The sequence below is a fragment of the Bubalus kerabau genome, chromosome 3, assembly GCF_029407905.1.
Source record: "Bubalus kerabau isolate K-KA32 ecotype Philippines breed swamp buffalo chromosome 3, PCC_UOA_SB_1v2, whole genome shotgun sequence".
Classification (NCBI taxonomy): Eukaryota; Metazoa; Chordata; class Mammalia; order Artiodactyla; family Bovidae; genus Bubalus; species Bubalus kerabau.
In genome coordinates, this window is record NC_073626.1 from 120,698,221 (window position 1) to 120,716,485 (window position 18,265).

At 37.4% G+C, this 18,265-nt stretch overlaps 1 non-coding gene across 1 annotated transcript; it reads right to left on the minus strand.

The window, feature by feature from the left end:
• Positions 1–17,243: 17,243 nt before the first annotated feature.
• LOC129648138 (small nucleolar RNA SNORD121A) lies at positions 17,244–17,320 on the minus strand. The gene has a single exon (XR_008712720.1). It is a non-coding gene; the product is annotated as a small nucleolar RNA SNORD121A (small nucleolar RNA).
• Positions 17,321–18,265: the final 945 nt, after the last annotated feature.

Below are 18,265 nucleotides of genomic sequence, written 5' to 3' on the forward strand. Positions count from 1 at the left end.
GTTCAAAAGCATCAATTCTTTGGTCCTCAGCTTCCATGACAGTCCAAATCTCACATCCATACATAACCACTGGAAAAACCCTAGCCTTGACTAGATGGACTTTTGTTGGCAAAGTAATGTCTCTGTTTTTCAATATGCTATCTAGGTTGGTCATAACTTTCCTTCTAAGGAGTAAGTGTCTTTTAACTTCATGACTTCAATCACCATCTGCAGTGATTTTGGAGCCCCAAAAAAGAAAGTCTGGCACAGTTTCCACTGTTTCCTCATCTATCTGCCATGAAGTGATGGGACCAGATGCCATGATCTTAGTTTTCTGAATGTTGAGCTTTAAGCCAACTTTTTCACTCTCCTCTTTCACTTTCATCAAGAGGCTTTTGAGTTCCTCTTCACTTTTTGCCATAAGAGTGGTGTCATCTGCATATCTGAGGTTATTGATATTTCTCCCGGCAATCTTGATTCCAGCTTGTGCTTCTTCCAGCCCAGCATTTCTTATGATGTACACTGCATATTAGTTAAATAAGCAGGGTGACAATATACAGCCTCCTTTTCCTATTTGGAATCAGTCTGTTGTTCCATGTCCAGTTCTAACTGTTCTGACCTGCATACAGGTTTCTCAAGAGGCAGGTCAGGTGGTCTCTTATTCCCATCTCTTTCAGAATTTTCCAGTTTATTGTGATCCACACAGTCAAAGGCTTTGGCATAGTCAATAAAGCAGAAATAGATGTTTTTCTGGAACTTTCTTGCTTTTTCCATGATCCAGCGGATGTTGGCAATTGGATCTCTGGTTCCTCTGCCTTTTCTAAAACCAGCTTGAACATCTGGAAGTTCACAGTTCATGTATTGCTGAAGCCTGGCTTGGAGAATTTTAAGCATTACTTTACTAGTATGTGAGATGAGTGCAATTGTGCGGTAGTTTGAGCATTCTTTGGCATTGCCTTTCTTTGAGATTGGAATGAAAACTGACCTTTTCCAGTCCTGTGGCCACTGCTGAGTTTTCCAAATTTGCTGGCATATTGAGTGTAGCACTTTCACAGCATCACCTTTCAGGATTTGAAATAGCTCAACTGGAATTCCATCACCTCCACTAGCTTTGTTCATAGTGATGCTTTCTAAGGCCCACTTGACTTCACATTCCAGGATGTCTGGCTCTAAGTGAGTGATCACACCATTGTGATTATCTGTATGTACAGCTCTTTTATGTACAGTTCTTCTGTGTATTCTTGCCACCTCTTCTTAATATCTTCTGCTTCTGTTAGGTCCATACCATTTCTGTCCTTTATCAAGCCCATCTTTGCATGAAATGTTCCCTTGGTATATCTAATCTTCTTAAAGAGATCTCTAGTCTTTCCCATTCTGTTGTTTTCCTCTATTTCTTTGCATTGATTGCTGAGGAAGCCTTTCTTATCTCTCCTTGCTATTCTTTGGAACTCTGCATTCAGATGCTTATTTCTTTCCTTTTCTCCTTTGCTTTTCACTTCTCTTCTTTCACAGCTATTTGTGAGGCCTCCTCAGACAGCCATGTTGCTTTTTTGCATCTCTTTTCCATAGGGATGGTCTTGATCCCTGTCTCCTTTATAATGTCATGAACCTCATTCCATAGTTCATCAGGCACTCTATCTATCAGATCTAGTCCCTTAAGTCTATTTCTCACTTCCACTGTATAGTCATAAGGGATTTGATTTAGGTCATACTTGAATAGTTTACTGGTTTTCCCTACTTTCTTCAATTTAAGTCTGAATTTGGCAATAAGGAATTCATGGTCTGGGTCACAGCCAGCTCCCAGTCTTGTTTGTGCTGACTGTATAGAGCTTCTCCATCTTTGGCTGCAAAGAAGATAATCAATCTGATTTCAGTGTTGACCATCTGGTGATGTCCATGTGTAGAGTAGAGTCTTCTCTTGTGTTGTTGGAAGAGGGTGTTTGCTATGACCAGTGCATTCTCTTCAAATCTCTTTGTTTCTTGCTTCCTGAGCATCTCTTTCAGAAGTAAATATGATTTTGTATATGACTTTCCTGAATTTCCCTATGTTTACCATATATATATATACTTACCATACATATTTATTTACCATATATGTGTATATATATATATATATATTCATGGACTTCCCTAGTAGCTCAGATGGTAAAGAATCTGCCTGCAGTGCAGAGACCTGGGTTTGATCCCTGGGTTGGGAAGACCCCCTGGAGAAGGAAATGGCTACCCACTTTAGTATTCTTGCCTAGAGAATCCCATGGACAGAGGAGCCTGGCAGTCTACAGTCCCTGGAGTCTCAAAATGTCAGACACAACTGAATGACTTTCACTTCAGTTCACTTCATATATACACACACACAACAGCCTGGGTTTGGAGAGTGAGGCATATAGGCTACAATTTACAGAAAGAATGTATGTGTCAAGGGCACTATGGTGTGGAGCTCAGCATCAGCAGAATAGATCTGAGGTTTTAATCAATATACTGTTATGTCCAGAGTCTGAAAAACACGAGTCGTTGAGGAGCCCCATGGTTCTCAGTTCCTCGGTTACTGTGAACTACAATGACAATTAAGTTCAATGCTGCATATCTTCTCTCTCTAAAGAGCCCAAACCGGGGGAGAAGGAGTGGGGCATCAAGACAGAAAATAGTAAACGGGAGGAAAAAGAGGATCGGGGGAGCCGAGTGAGGGTGTCTACTCACAGTCCTGCCTGCCTTTCCAACAGCCCTGCTCACTGAAAGTGTCCTTCACCTCTTTGTGCAGCAAAATTACCTGAAACAATTTACAACTAAGAATAGGGAATATATTTTCCTTTCTTTTTTTGCCACTATGGTAGCTAAAATTATGCATCCACAAATGAAACCAGATCGATAATAGAAACCACTTCATTCACAAGCTTCATTTTCTCAATGCAACTTTCAGAGAGCCACCCCCAAAACAACAACAACAGCAATAAAATTGTATCTTCTTTAAATGTTTCCTATCAGATCTGAAAAAATTTTGTTTGTTTTGGTTTGGGGTTTTTTGCTATTTTTTATTTTTTTAATTTTGGAATGATTTTTATAACTCAAGTTACTGTTCCTCAACTGCACTAGACATGAGAAAAAAGAAATACACTACCTTATCCTAAAAGCAGTGCACCATGACACCCCCCACCCACGCCGTGTACCAATCTACGTGCTCTGCTGTTTGAGATGAGACTAGAGTTTTCATTGCAAAATATTCCTCCTTCTTATATTTGTTATAATTGTGAATGGAAGTTATAAAAACAAAGCCTTACATTGAACTAAGGTTTTACGAAAAGTGAAAATCACTCAGTTGTGTCTGACTCTTTGCAATTCAGTGGACTATACAGTCCATGGAATTCTCCAGACCAGAATACTGGAGTGGGTAGCCTTTCTCTTCTCCAGGGGATCTTCCCAACCCAGGGATCAAAACCAGGTCTCCTGAATTGCACGTGGATTCTTTACCACCGAAGCCACAAGGGAAGCCCAGAATACTGCTTTTTCACATTCAACATTTCGACTACAAAAATAGGCAGATGGACCAGACCCATTTATGAGATAAGATAACCAGGAGTGAGTGACTTCCTAGGACAATGTAGACCTGCTGTTTTTACTAGGTGAAATTACCTTTCTGTGGAAGAATACAGAAAAGGCAGTGTTTTACTTTGTTTATTTACTTTAGTTCTTTTTTTAAATGTGCATATGTGTGATTCAGTAGTGGTTTGGTGGCCAAGATGCTGCACTCCCAATGCAGGGGACCTGGGTTCATTCCCTGACCAGGGAATCAGATCTCACATACCACAGCAAAGATTCTGTGTGCTACAACTAAGACTTAGCACAGCCAAATAAATATTTTTTTTAAATAAAAATAAATTGAAAATGTGCATGTGATCTCAAAGAATAAAACAGCAAGAATGCAATGATGTATTAAATTATTCACTTTTGGACTTCAAAGAGTTTCTGTAGACAATAACCTCATAGATCAATAGGTAATGGGCATAAATAAGAGTCATAGAATTTAAGAGCTGGACAGAGCTCTTGAGATCATTCAGGAAAACCCCTCCCAAGGGATTATACTGGTTCCAATGACTCTGAGAAAACAAGCCCTATGACAGACCTCCTAGTCTGATCTAGGTTTGAGATTTGGTAAGGATTTTCATTTGAACTCAGGGAAAGCTTACTTTCTCTTTGGTTTATCTACAAAGCAGCTAATAAGCAGTGAGAAAACTGTATAGTAGTTATGAATGTTTTGGGTCTTAAATTTCTTGCTGTGATCACATTGGGATAATGGTCTCTTACGTGCACCTGCTCTAGAGGACTTAGGAGATTCCTTATTTTGTTCAGTCAGGCTTTCTATGGGCAGACTTATTCATGACCGAACACAAGAAATAACCCTGGCTCTGTGAGAACATCCCCTCGGGGGTATCACAGTGTTTTGTCTGCCAGTTTGGGAAATGTAATAGTCAGTCTTTCTTCTACAGCTTACATGTTGAAATCAAGGCTGGGTTTGCATCTTAAAGTGGAAAGAAACATGCTCTTTCAAGACCTTCCACACCTACTGCTCTGTTAGCAGTCTTTTTGTTTCCTGGAGACAAGAAAGCCATCTCTTAAGTTTCCAACTCTTTGTACTATGTTTTTAGTCTGAAGCTGCACAGAGAAAGTCAGCTATCTTTTCAGCAAGACAAACTTTCAAATACTTCAGTGAAATACCTCCCTTTCACAACTACTCCCAGGCTTGGTCTTCATCTTTGTTTTTCTAGCCCTAAATTCTTTTTTTAACCTTTATTTTATATTGTGTCTAGCTGATCAACAATGTTGTGATAGTTTCCAGTGAACAGCAAAGTGACTCAGCCACACATATCCACGTATCCATTCTCCTTCAAACTCCCCTCCCATCCAGTCTAGCTCCCAAATTCTGATCTATCTCTTCCTAACAGATAGATCCTTTTGGGTTTGTGTGCTCTCATCAAAACATTCTCTAATGTGTCATATCCAGTTTTAAAATGTATCATGCGTGCTAAGTCACTTGAGTCTTGTCCAACTCTGTGAGACTCTGTGGATTTTAGCCTGTGAGGCTCCTCTGTCCATGGAATTTCTAGGCAAGAATACTGGAGTTGGTTGTCATGCCCTCCTTCAGGGGATCTTCCTTACTGAGGGATTGAATCCGTGTCTCTTTTGTCTCCTACATTGGCAGGAAGGTTCTTTACCATTAACATCAGGTGGGAAGCCCTTCAAAATGTAAATCTCCTAGCAGATCCCAGCTGAGCCCCAGTCATTTGCCTCAAGGGATTCATTCATATCTCTACTGTCAATCATCCACTGATTGTCATTTAAAGTAAATTAAAATCATTTAAATTAAATGATTAATTGTTATTTAATCATTTAAAGATGATAACAAAAAAGGGAAGGACAAGAGGAAAGAAGGAAAGAAGTTAGGAAGAGAGGGAAAGATGGGGGAGAGAGAGAAAGGAGAGAGAGAAGGAGGAAAGGGAGGGAGGCAAAGAAAAATAATCCACCACCCAAATAAGAAAAGGATTCTGCGGTGCTCTGTTATGTTAAGTCATACCAGCTTTTCCCTTATCTTGTTTTCTAAGTTCTCACAAACTATTTGATAAATACTGCAGTTATAATATTTGTTGTCTGCCTATATAATATCCATTCTCTTTTTTCTAATAAATGTGCCTTAATTTCCTAATGGATCTATGCTTCCTCACTTCCAGGAAAAGTGGTTTGGGAGAGCTCTGTCTAGTATGGACTTTAGTAGAGTATATGAGATTCTGGCCTGAACAATCAAAGCACTCTAGTCCCATGACCACTGTTTCAGATATGGGCATTTGACCCATACAGGGCCACAGAACTAACCTCAGAAGTTTTATGAAAAATACCAGAAAATAAATTAAATTTCAACATAATTTGGGAAGAAAGCTTGGGGCTGCTAGAGGCTCCAGGAGGAAAAAGAAGCCAAGGTAAAAAAAAAAAAAAAGAACCAGGAGATGGAAAGACCTTCCTTGATAACTTGGAAGTATAGGGCACACCACCATGCTGCAAGTCAGTTATACTGTGAACTTTTCAGTTACTGACACTTTTTGTTTAAGCCACATTCAGGTGGGCTTCTTTTATTTGTCACAGAAAGAGACATGATGAATACCATCTATTTTCCAAAAGCAGATAATCAAATTTTACCAGAGTTTCCAAAATCAATTGTTTCTAATTAAAAGCATAAGAATCATGTGTGCATTTATTTTTTAATTCTTACCCTTAATGTAATTTATTAATTGTATAATTATTTTATTTAGCAGCTCTTTCCTCTAATGTTATAAGCTACATGAGAGCAAGAAACACAGTATAAGGCAACCTATTTGTCTGGTACAACACCAGGCATTCAATTTCTAGTACCATACAGTAAATACTAAGATAGATAAATGAGACATATAGGTAGAGATAGATGATAGACATTATTAAATGTATATTCTGTCAACTCCCCCATCCTCTGCAGTTCAGCATTTGGTGACATATGCTTTGGGAACTCATTCACAACACTTTCTATTATTCTAACAGCTTTCCCTTTCCGATCACATGCTCTCTGAAAATCTTTTTCTCCCTTCTGACTTCATCCTTGTACTAGCTAAAAAATGTTCCTCTTATGCTAGTAATAAGCTTATTCAGAGAGATGCCACTCACATTCTCTAAACCTAGAAAATGTTCCTGGTAATATAGAGATGGTGCTCATCCCATGTGGAAGAATAGATATAGTATTTACACAACCATACATTTTTATCATACCTTTGAGGGTCCATGCTTCCTGCTGCATCTCAAGATGAATTAGAAATTCCTTGTGATGCCTTGGCTGGGACAAGGTGGTGCTAGTGGTAAAGAATCTGCCTGCCAATTCAGAAGACGAAAGAGAGGTGGGTTCAATCCCTAGGTCAAGAAGATCCCCTGGAGTAGGAAATGGCAACCCACTCCAGTATTCTTGCCTGGAAAATCCCATGGACAGAGGAACCTGGCAGTCTACAGTCTAGGATATCACAGAGTTAGACATGATTGAGCACATGTGCTTTTTTGTGATACCTTACTCCATTTCAAACAATCAGAATCTTTTTGGTTATGTTGGAGACCTTTTTAAGACTCTTAAATTTTCATCTGTCTCCTCCCTAGCCATTATAGATACAAGACTATGAATTAACCTCAATTAACAATATTGTCAAAGGCCAACAAACATTATCCAACCTCATAAAAATAACAGAAGCACAAACACAGAGACTTCCTTTCTATTTAGGTACTTATTTAAGAAGTATCTAACCTTTGCAAGAACTTCTAGAAAAGCTTTTATGTTTTATCTATTGTATTGAAAATTCATAAATAAACGTAGATGAAAATGGTTCATTTACTTCTCAATTCTGCCCAAATTAGCCAAATGTCTTTTGAAGCTGATGACTTCCAGTTGTTTTGTGCAATGGACAAGTGGCTTCCACTTTATGGGGCTGAGGGAGAGCAGTATAGTGGTAGCTAATAATGCAGTTTAGGCAACAATTTACACAAATAACACATTGATTAACTTCTATGTAAGAGCTAAGCCATTTTCAATTTGTAACCATAGACTTACACTGATTTCAAACTTGAGAAATTTAAAAATGCATGCTAATTAAATAAAACACATAGTGTCCATAAAGAAAAAGAAAACAATAATGATGATGATAGTAATGATGATAGCTAGATAGCACTTACATAATTGATTTTTAGATTTACAAGGGACCCTTGTAAATGCTTTATACAAATTAATCCATTTAATCTTCTCAAATACCATTTGAGACAGGTATGATTATCCTAGATGAGAACGGAGAACAACATTATGCAGTTTAGGTGGGAAATATTAACTGCCAAGGGTCTCAGACGAGACTGAATACAGCGTGTTGGAGAACCCAAAGGAAGATCAGATGTTCATAATTAACTTTAACATAATATTTTATAATTTGTTTTCATTTTCTTGCTAGTACAGAGTTGTTATTAAGTGTATAAAATTTCCAAGCAAGAGAATATTTGTTATTGTTATTGGTTTATTTTTGACTGTTCCTTTTTAACTTTACTTTCGAAATGTTTTGTTCGGGGAATGTGACCTTCCATTACATAATTTGTTCTGATTGTATTTGTGAAAATTTTAAATATTCTTTCCTGAGTATTTGGAGAAAAAATGTATTGAGAGTGCAGCATTCTCTCTCTCTGTGTACATATACAGTATATATATACAGCATATGTAGTATACAGTATATGTATACTACATATGCATAGATATTAAATAAAATTGTTCGTTTGAATTTTACAATTCCTCTTTATTTTGAATCTAGTATCATCATCAAAATTGTTTGGAATGAAGTATCTTAAAGGTTCTAACACTTAGGGATCAGTACATTTCTCCTTGTATTTCTATCAGCTTAGTTTTATATGTGTAGCTTGATAATATATTTCAGGCATAGAAGTTTTCATGACTTTACTTAAACCAATAAGGTGTATTTTTAGCTTGTCCCATTCATCACTCTGTTTTCTGCTATTATAATTAGCTCCACAGTGCTGGTGCAATGTGTGACTTTTGTTATTAAAATTTGCCCTGTATATTGATATATTTTCTATTATTATCACACTTTATGTTATCATATTTTTCACTCACTCATATATGGAATATGGCTAGATTTAGGGTTGTGGTTAACTTGGTTTCTTTCTTTTGTCATTTATTTATTTATTTGTTTTATTATTTCTTGACTGCCTGCCTGCCTGATGCTGAAGATTTTGTTTATAATGAGGAATAAAACTTGTGTTTATTGTACTTACTTAGCATTCCTTAGGTTGGAGTCCCCAGAAAGGAGAGCCAGAGGCAGGGAGCAGAGTAAAGTCAAGTGGAGAGAAAAAGGGAGAGTCAATAGAGAATATTTATGGAGCTGATGGTTGACCTTCAGAACCACCCTTCCAGAAAATGGTTTGAATCAGAACAGTATGGTCTCGGGAGAACAGGGTGGGAATTTATCCACTCACTCCTATTGCTCACTACTCAAAATTCTGGCTGATGGGATGTTAATTCTTCCTTGCCCTGTATTCTGGCTGCACATGGATGGGAACTGAGCAAAAATCCTTAGCTACCTGCACTTATCTGTGAAAGATGAAATGCTGGGAACAGGAGGCATGAATGAGGCATGAGGCAAGGGTGTTGACATGCAATGCAGACACACCTGAAGAGGTTGTTCCGTGTCTACTCAGAGGCAGTCTTCGCAGAGGTGGCTGGGAGAAGAGCAGGTGAATCTGAGTAGGTGAATGAATGGTGCATACGAGGTTTTTAGTATGGTCTTCAGCCTAATATCTGTTTGTTTGCTTTTTTAAATCTCATTTTAATTCATCAAATTTTCTCATTTTTTTGTAGTTTTTATTTAATTTTATTTTAAAGATTTTATTAAAGTATAGTTGATTTACAATATTGTTAGTTTTAGGTACACAATAAAGTGAATCATTTATATGTATACATATATCCATTCTTTTTTAGATTCTTCTCCCATATAGGTAATTACAAAGTATTGAGTTCTCTGTGCTCTACAGTAGGTCCTTATTAGTTATTTTATATATAGTAGTGTGCATATGTCAATTCTAATCTCCCAATTTATCCGTCCCCTCTTCCTCCCTGGTAACCATAAGTTTGTTTTCTACATCTATTATTTTATTTATTTATGTTTTGTAAATTAGTTCATATGTACCATTTTTTTAAGATTCACAAATAAGCAATATCATACTATATTTATCTTTCTCTGTCTGACATCACTCAGTATGATAATCTTTAGGTCCATCCATGTTACTGCAAAGCATTATATATCATATGCTTAATAGTTGCAACTATTTAATAGTTATAACCATTTAATATACACATTCATAGAATAATTTTTAGTATCTATTTAGAAAATTAACATAACATACTTTCACTTTCCTATGTGCTCCATCTCCACCAGTTATCCTGTGTTGACATTCTCAAGATTTAATTAAGTATTAATAAAATTTTTGCAATATTTCTGCATTATCCCACAATAACCATTACATATTTGTTTTCTGCATTAATGGGGAAAAATCTATTTTTGAGTTCACTGTTTTCTTTTATAGCTATATCCACTTCTCAATTCAACCCATCAATTGAGTTTTCTATTTATTTTATTTCAACTGGAAATTAAAACCTTAAAGTAACCTGTTTTAAATGGCAACTGCCTTGCATAAACTGAGAAGAGTTGATACAGGAGAGGTCCATCTACTCTAATAATTATGGTGATGAATGGCTAGGTGACCTCTCCTGTGCTTAGCATCCATTGACTCTGATCATGGGGGTCCCCTAGAGTGCTACCATATTAGCACAGGATTGATACAGAAGTCTAGAGCTCTATTTTCTTATGTTTGTTTTATTATCTTCATAGTTCTTTCTAATCTCCTTTCTAAATTCCAGGGATTCCTCAAAATATCTGGTTTGCTAATAGCATTCTTCAGTTTTTGGTGCTCATTTAAAGATGTGCACACACATGCTCACATGTGTGTGTGTTTGTGTTCGTAGTCTCTTTTCCCAGTGGCACCCTCTCCCTATCTCCTACCTCTTTCTCTCCTCCATTCTGCTTTTGCTCTCAGAATTTTTCTCATTATATAGAATTTGGAATAATAGAGTCGAACTGTATTCTCAGTATATTCTGGTTCAATCTCCAGTACATTTTCTAATTAACTATATGCTTTTATTTGGTTACTCTTAGTTTTCATTAAAACATGTTTTTTTTTAAATGCAAGCTGGATAATTGGGTTGGTATATCTGAGTGTATTTAGTAGATGAAGGCGTTTTGAGAGCCATGAACTGCAGCCTCTGTCCATGGGATTCTCCAGGCAAGCATACTGGAGTGGGTGGTCGTAGTAGTAATAGTATAGTAAATAAAAGTCGCTAAGTCATGTCCGACTCTTGTGACCCCATGTAGCCTGCCAGGCTCCTCTGTCCATGGGATTCTCCAGGCAAGCATACTGGAGTGGGTGGCCATTCCCTTCTCCAGGGGATCTTCAACTGAGGATCAAACCCAGGTCTCCCACATTGCAGGCAAATTCTTTACCATCTGAGCCACTAGGCCTCATGATTTAGTGGATAATCTTTTTAATTTTCAGCTGGTAAAGAATCCCCCTGTAATGTGGGAGACCTGGGTTTGAACCCTGGGTTGGGAAGATCCTCTAGAGAAGGGAAAGACTACCCCCTCCAGTATTCTTGCCAGGAGAATTCCATGAACTGACTATACAGTCCATATGGGGTTGCAAAGAGTCGGACATGACTGAGTGACTTTCACTTTCACTTTTTAAATGTTAAACTGTGTTAACCTTAGCATTTGCCCAGATACTGCCTGCCATCCTCCATTCTGCTCAGTTCCTGAATCAAAGTAATGCTTAAGTGATACATTAAAAAGCAAAGTATTTGGACTTACCATCTTTTTAAATTATGTGACTTGATACATTGCATGTTACTGCTTAAGATAAACATTAAAAACATTTAACATTATAGGTTAAAACTGTATTAGTCTAGTCTAGAAGCCACATCACAAGTGAATATGTATTAATTTATAAATATAAATGTCTAACTCTGTCAATCATCTTACAGATTATACAGTCAGGATTGAATACCAGTTGTAATTTTTGTTACACACAAGGCTTCATGTGTACATACTTTATGTACTTACATATGTACACATTTATATCTCTACATTATTTCTTTACTAAGGGTAATTCAAGGATATTCAAAATATGAGAGAAATACAAATAAAAATATGAAAGGAACTAATATGATTATTTGCACAATGTAAATATAGAAATAGAGCATGCTTTAGGGATCTTATGGGATCTTGGGATCCATTACATTCCACAATTGTTCTAAAATTATAGTGTCTCTCAAATTTTGAAAGCTAGAAGTTACCTTCAACTTAAAGCAAATTATAACGGCAAAATGTTACAATAACATATGGCACTAAGAATGGATTCTAAATGGCCACCTGTTCCTAATATCTATAATTGCAACAGATAATTATTGGGAACCTGCTGCTCAGCACTGTGTTAGCCACTAAGAGTTTAAAGATGATTAAAAGGACAAAATAACAACCCAGTACAATTCTTATTGTTGCCTTTCTCAAAAATGTTATCAAATTGAGGAGTAATAGTAGTAGTTTTGTTATTTTGTTAAACATCAGACTTCCAAATCTAAGTAAAATAAGAAACTGTCAGGGAATTCCTTGGTGGTCCAGAGGTTAGGATTCTGAGCTCTCACTCCTGAGGTCCTAGGGTGCAGTCCCTGGTGGCCAAGACGGTAAAGAATCTGCCTGCAATTCAGGAGACCTGGGTTCAGTCCCTGTGTTTGGGAAGATCCCCTGAGGAAGAGAAAGGCAACCCACTCCAGTATTCTTGCCTGGAGAATTTCATGGACAGGAGAGCCTAGCATTACAGTTCATGGGGTTGCAAAGAGTGGGACAAGACTGAGTGACCAACACACACACACACACACACACACACACACACACATACAGAGGGAACTAAGATCCTGCAAGTCATGCATCATGGCCAAAAAAATAAAAAAAGATTCCAACCAGGTCCAGGAATCTTAGGGATCTGTGAAAGCCATAATGAGTATCCTCCAAACTATTCAGTCATTTCCTTACAAAAATCAGTGTTTTACTTTTAATATCTTTGATGAGATCACAAAGACTAAAGGATCAGTACTTCCTTGCTTTTGTTGGAAATGAATGAACTCAATCTTTACCCAGTTTAGCACAGAAATAAGGTGGTAAATGAAACTGATAAGGTTTGATGACACAGATCCAGATTCTAATTCTTGTGTCTTATCACACCCTGGTGAATTTAGGCAAATTACCTCCTTGAAAAGGAGTACATCAAGGCTGTATATTGTCACCCTGCTTATTTAACTTATATGCAGAGTACATCATGAGAAACGCTGGGCTGGAAGAAGCACAAGCTGGAATCAAGATAGCTGGGAGAAATATCAATAACCTCAGTTGTGCAGATGACACCACCCTTATGTCAGAAAGTGAAGAGGAACTAAAAAGCCTCTCAATGAAAGTGAAAGATGATAGTGAAAAAGTTGGCTTAAAGCTCAACATTCAGAAAACTAAGATCATGGCATCTGGTCCCATCACTTCATGGGAAATAGATGGGGAAACAGTGGAAACAGTGTCAGACTTTATTTTGGGGGGCTCCAAAATCACTGCAGATGGTGATTGCATCCATGAAATTAAAAGACACTTACTCCTTGGAAGGAAAGTTATGACCAACCTAGACAGCATATTCAAAAGCAGAGACATTACTTTGCCAACAAAGGTCCATCTGGTGAAGGCTATAGTTTTTCCAGTGGTTATGTATGGATGTGAGAGTTGGACTGTGAAGAAAGCTGAACGCCGAAGAATTGATGTATAGTGCTCAAATTTAAATAAAACAGGATTGAACTTAATACCCTGGTAAATAGATATGTATCATCATAATCTATTAATATGTGTAAGCTCTAAAATGAACAAATACAATGAAACCCCACAGGCTCATAAAAGTATAATAAGAAATATATTATGTGGTGATAAGTGATCATATGTCATGCAAACGTGGCATTGCATGTATCTTTGTGTTTAGGAATATGCTTGCCAGCTATGCCACACTAGTCATCACTTCTTAACATACTCTGGTCTTAAATAGCACACAGATAAAACTAAAAAGAATTAGCCCTATCTTTGATCAATGTTCAGAACAAATATATGGCAGAGAATTATTATACAGCACACTTTTTCCAGAGGGCAATAGATTATTCACTACCATGTCAAATCATATAATTCAGCCTATTTAGATATGATAGATTACAGTAAAAAAGCATTATTTTAATAATGAGTGTAAAATAGTGTTAACTCTAATCAATCAGACATTTGTTAGCACGCTAACAACCTGATTACTGTAGTATCAGCTACCAAACAGGTAAGAGTATATGCTTATAAAAAGATAACAACATTGATTACAGTATATGGGTTCACTTATTCTAGGAACAATAAGTATAAAGATAAGTGTAGAAATAATAATTTGTTAATTAAGTGTGTTTTAAAATCACAGTTGTTGACACTGGCTGCTTCTTTTCACCTCTCTGAATTTTAAATAAAAAGTGCCTTAAATAACTTAGAATTTTCTGCAATTCATTTATCAGTGCACTTAGGCTTCACCTAATAAAAATGCATTATTTGGCTTCAGCATGAAATTTCCCAGATAGTCCAAGGCAAATCTGCCAAATCTATGCCAATACTTTTCTAAGTATTTTGCAAATTAATCTTTAGAAAGGATGAAAGGTTACTTTCTCAACTTTGCAATTAAATGAGTATTTTCTCTTCATAAACAGAACTTAATGAATCAATGTTTATGTAATTGTCTGTTTGCCAATTAAACACTTATCCTAGAACTCATAACTACCCTTCTTCATCAAGGAGTCAGCAATAGAAAATTCTTTCTTTTCTGTCTTTTTTTTTTAGTAACCTTTCTTCTGCCAACTTTTCCCTTATTCTTATTCCTAACTGTTTTTGCTCATCCTCTTTGCTTTTTACTCCTTGCTTTTTCCATTTCTCCACCCTGCTCCACTTCCAGTGGAGCAGGAAGTGAGGGAATAGTGATACCTCATAAACAGCTAAGTGGGGAACAGCAGGTGAAGATGTAGATCAGGCAGAAGAGGGAAGCCACGATCATAAAGCGTGATCGCCTTGGTTTAAAACATTTAGAAGCTGAGATGGAGGAATTTTCCTGGCCCAGAATCTGGGCACTAAAAAAAAAAATTTTTCCATTAGATTTTTCTCAAATGAAGAGAAGATTACATGTTCAGATCGTTCAATGTCATTGGCAGTGATGCTGAGGAAAAGCCAGAGAGCGAAGAGCTAAACAAAAAATAGGGACAGCAAGGAGAAACTGTCTAGTGCACAGGAGAGAAGTTGAGCCCAAAGTTGAGATAATGAGAGTGAATTGAAAGAGACAGAGACTATCGAAGGAATACAACATTAAAAGAATCCCTGGAGGATTCAGCAATCAGTTGCAGAAAGGACAGAAGTGAGTCACAGATTAGAAATGGAATGAATGCACATTTATGCGTTCTTTCCTAGCTCCTTTCCTGAAAAACACATATATCACTGGATGGTTATCTGAACAAGAGCCCCGCTGAAGAGGGTGACAATCAGCCTAAGCCAAGCCGACAAGTAACTCTGCTACAGGGAACAGCTCTAGAAACAGGTTTTACGATTTAGCATAGATATGTCTTTTTTCTTAAAAGAAACAATCTCAGCTTATATTTTATTCATAGAAGCCATTCTTTACTCTGTTGCCTTGAGTGATTTTGGCGGTGAGTAGATGTGAGAGTAGTAGCTTTAAACTCACCCGTGCCCTTGAAACAGCGGTGTGCAGTGCATTCAACACTGTTACCCTGTCGCTCTTCTGCCTGCTTTGTGGGCCTGTTATGAAACTCCTCTTTTCAGAAAATTGTATTCTGGTGCTATTATTGTATTAACATTTTACTTAAATGTACACACACACATATATCTCTGAGAGACCATGTAAATAATCCAAGGACAGCAAAAAGGCATACTCTCTAGGAAAAATTTTTAAAATGTCTAAAAATGCCCTGCTTACCTTAGTTTCAAGGGAGATGCAAGGACCTATTAATGAGGCTTACCAGGTGACTCAGTGGTAGAGATTCTGCCTGCCACTGCAGGAGATGCATGTTCAGCCCCTGGGCTGGGGCTGATCCCTGGAGGAGGAACAGCAACCCATTCCAATAGTCTTGCCTGGAAAATCCCATGGACAGAGGAGCCAAAAGGGCTACAGTCCATGGGGTATCAAAAGAGTCAGGCACAACCTACCGACTAAACAACAACCACCTTAGTTTCAAGGGAGATGCAGGGACTTATTAATAATGAGTGGACATATTATATACTAAATAGAAAGTCAAAGTATATATTTTCTTTCAGATAGAAACAGAAAGCATGATATTCCTGATTCTGCTTCCCACATTAAAGAATAATGTTTATTTGTACACTGAATTTTAAAAGTTGTGATACATTTCTAAAAAAAAAGTATGTGAGCTGTGCATCCTAACGTTAGCTGCACATTGGAATCCTCTGGAGAATGTGAAAATACTGAAAACAGAATTCCACCCTGAGAAATTCTGATTTGTAAAATTCTCCCTAGTCAATTTCATACATAGCCAAGGTGGAAATCACTATATTAGGGTCTGCCTGTGGTTTAAAAAGTAATTTCTCTCCTACCAACATAACAATAAAATAGGATGTTGGAGGAAAGTTCCTTCTGAACTTTGTATGTGAAATCAATCTCGTTCAATTTACAATTCTGTCACTGGATGATCCTGGTAATGAGTTGACCTGAGTCATCCCTTCATTGAAAGAACACAGTGTAGAAAGAGGAACAAAAACACTGGAATCAGGGATTTCCATGGGTGTTGGCCCAGCCATTTGTGGAGTTGCTGAGATGCTTTGAAAATGACTAAATCTCTGTTAATGTCAGTTTCCCCACCAATAAAGTAGAAGTGATTAAACTATATACTTAACAGCCCAGAAGCTGTTTATTTTTTTCACATATTTACCTTTTTATTTTTTGATGAGAACTCTCTAAGCAAATTTGAATTATACAACAATACAATGTTATCAGCCCTTCATGGGTCACTAAATCAACCCTGAATATTCATTGGAAGGACTGATGCTGAAGCTGAAGCTCTAATACTTTGGCTACCTGATATGAAGAGCTGAATTGTTAGAAAAGACCCTGATGCTGGGAAAGACTGATGGCAGGAGGAAAAGAGGGCAGCAGAGGATAAGATGGCTGGAAGGCATCACTGATTCAATGGACATGAACTTGGGCAAACTCCAGGAGATGATGAGGGATAGGGAGGCCTAGAATACTGCAGTTCATGGGATTGCAAAGAGTTGCACCCAACTTGGCAACTGAACAACAACGTTATTGACTCTAGTGACCATGTTATACATTAGATCCTAAGATCTTACTGATCTTATACCTAAAATTTATACCCCTCCTTATTTCATCCACCCCCTGCCCCTGGCAACCATTTTCTAACCTCTGTTTCTATGAGTTTGGTATTTTTTCTACAAAAAATTTCCACATATAAGTGATACTATTCATTACTTGTCATTCTCTCTCTGACTTATTTCACTTAGCATAATACCCTCATCACCCAACATTTTCTTGTTTTGAATTCCACACAGAACTGTCAGGTATGTGCTTGGAAATTATGACATCATTGTTAAGTTTCACCCAACTCTTTGTAATTGGCAGGAGTATCTTCTTTTTCATGGTGCAACAATATTCCATCACATATGTGTACCACATGTTTATTCATTTATCTGTGATGGACACTTAGATTGTTTCTATATCTTGGGTACTGTGAATAATGCAGCTATGAGCATGGGAGACAGATACGAGAAGCTGTTTGAATTAAATAAAATAATATGTATAAAACTTGTCACATTGGAAATAATCAGCATGTAATTCCCTTTTCCTTTACTACTGAATTGTAACCTTTCATATGCTCTGGTGCTACTTTAGGATAAAATAGGCAAAATCAAGTGAAGGTGATCAAAATCAAGTCTATCTATTTATTGCCTCGTCAACAACTCTGTGGAGACTGGTACGAGGTACTTTTAAGTTTTAAGGAAGAGAAATGATTTTTTTAAAATAAAACATACACAAAGCAGATATTTTTCTCTTAATGTATACTGTTTAACTTAAAATAGTTGGTTATGAGAACTATGAGGTTATTACAAAGACAATGCTGCTGATGCTAAAAATAAATTCATACGTATACATGTGAAATTGTTTCTCAGAATTTAGGGCACATACGGAAGGATGACAATATAATGCAATTACAGAGTCCTGGAGATGTGGACCTGAGACAACAAGCTAGTTTCCTAACTTCCTGGTTTACCTTTTAGTGGGCTTTTCAGGTGGTGTTAGTGGTGAAGAACCCGCCTAACAATGCAGGAGACCTAAGAGACATGGGTTTGATCATTAGGTCGGGAAGACACCCTGGAGAAGGGCATGGCACCCCACTCCAGTACTCTTGCCTGGAAAATCCCATGGACGGAGGAGCCTGGTAGGCTGCAGTCCATGGGGTCACCAAGAGTTGGACACGACTGAGCGACTTCACTTTCACTTCACTTTCATGCATTGGAGCAGGAAATGGCAACCCACTCCA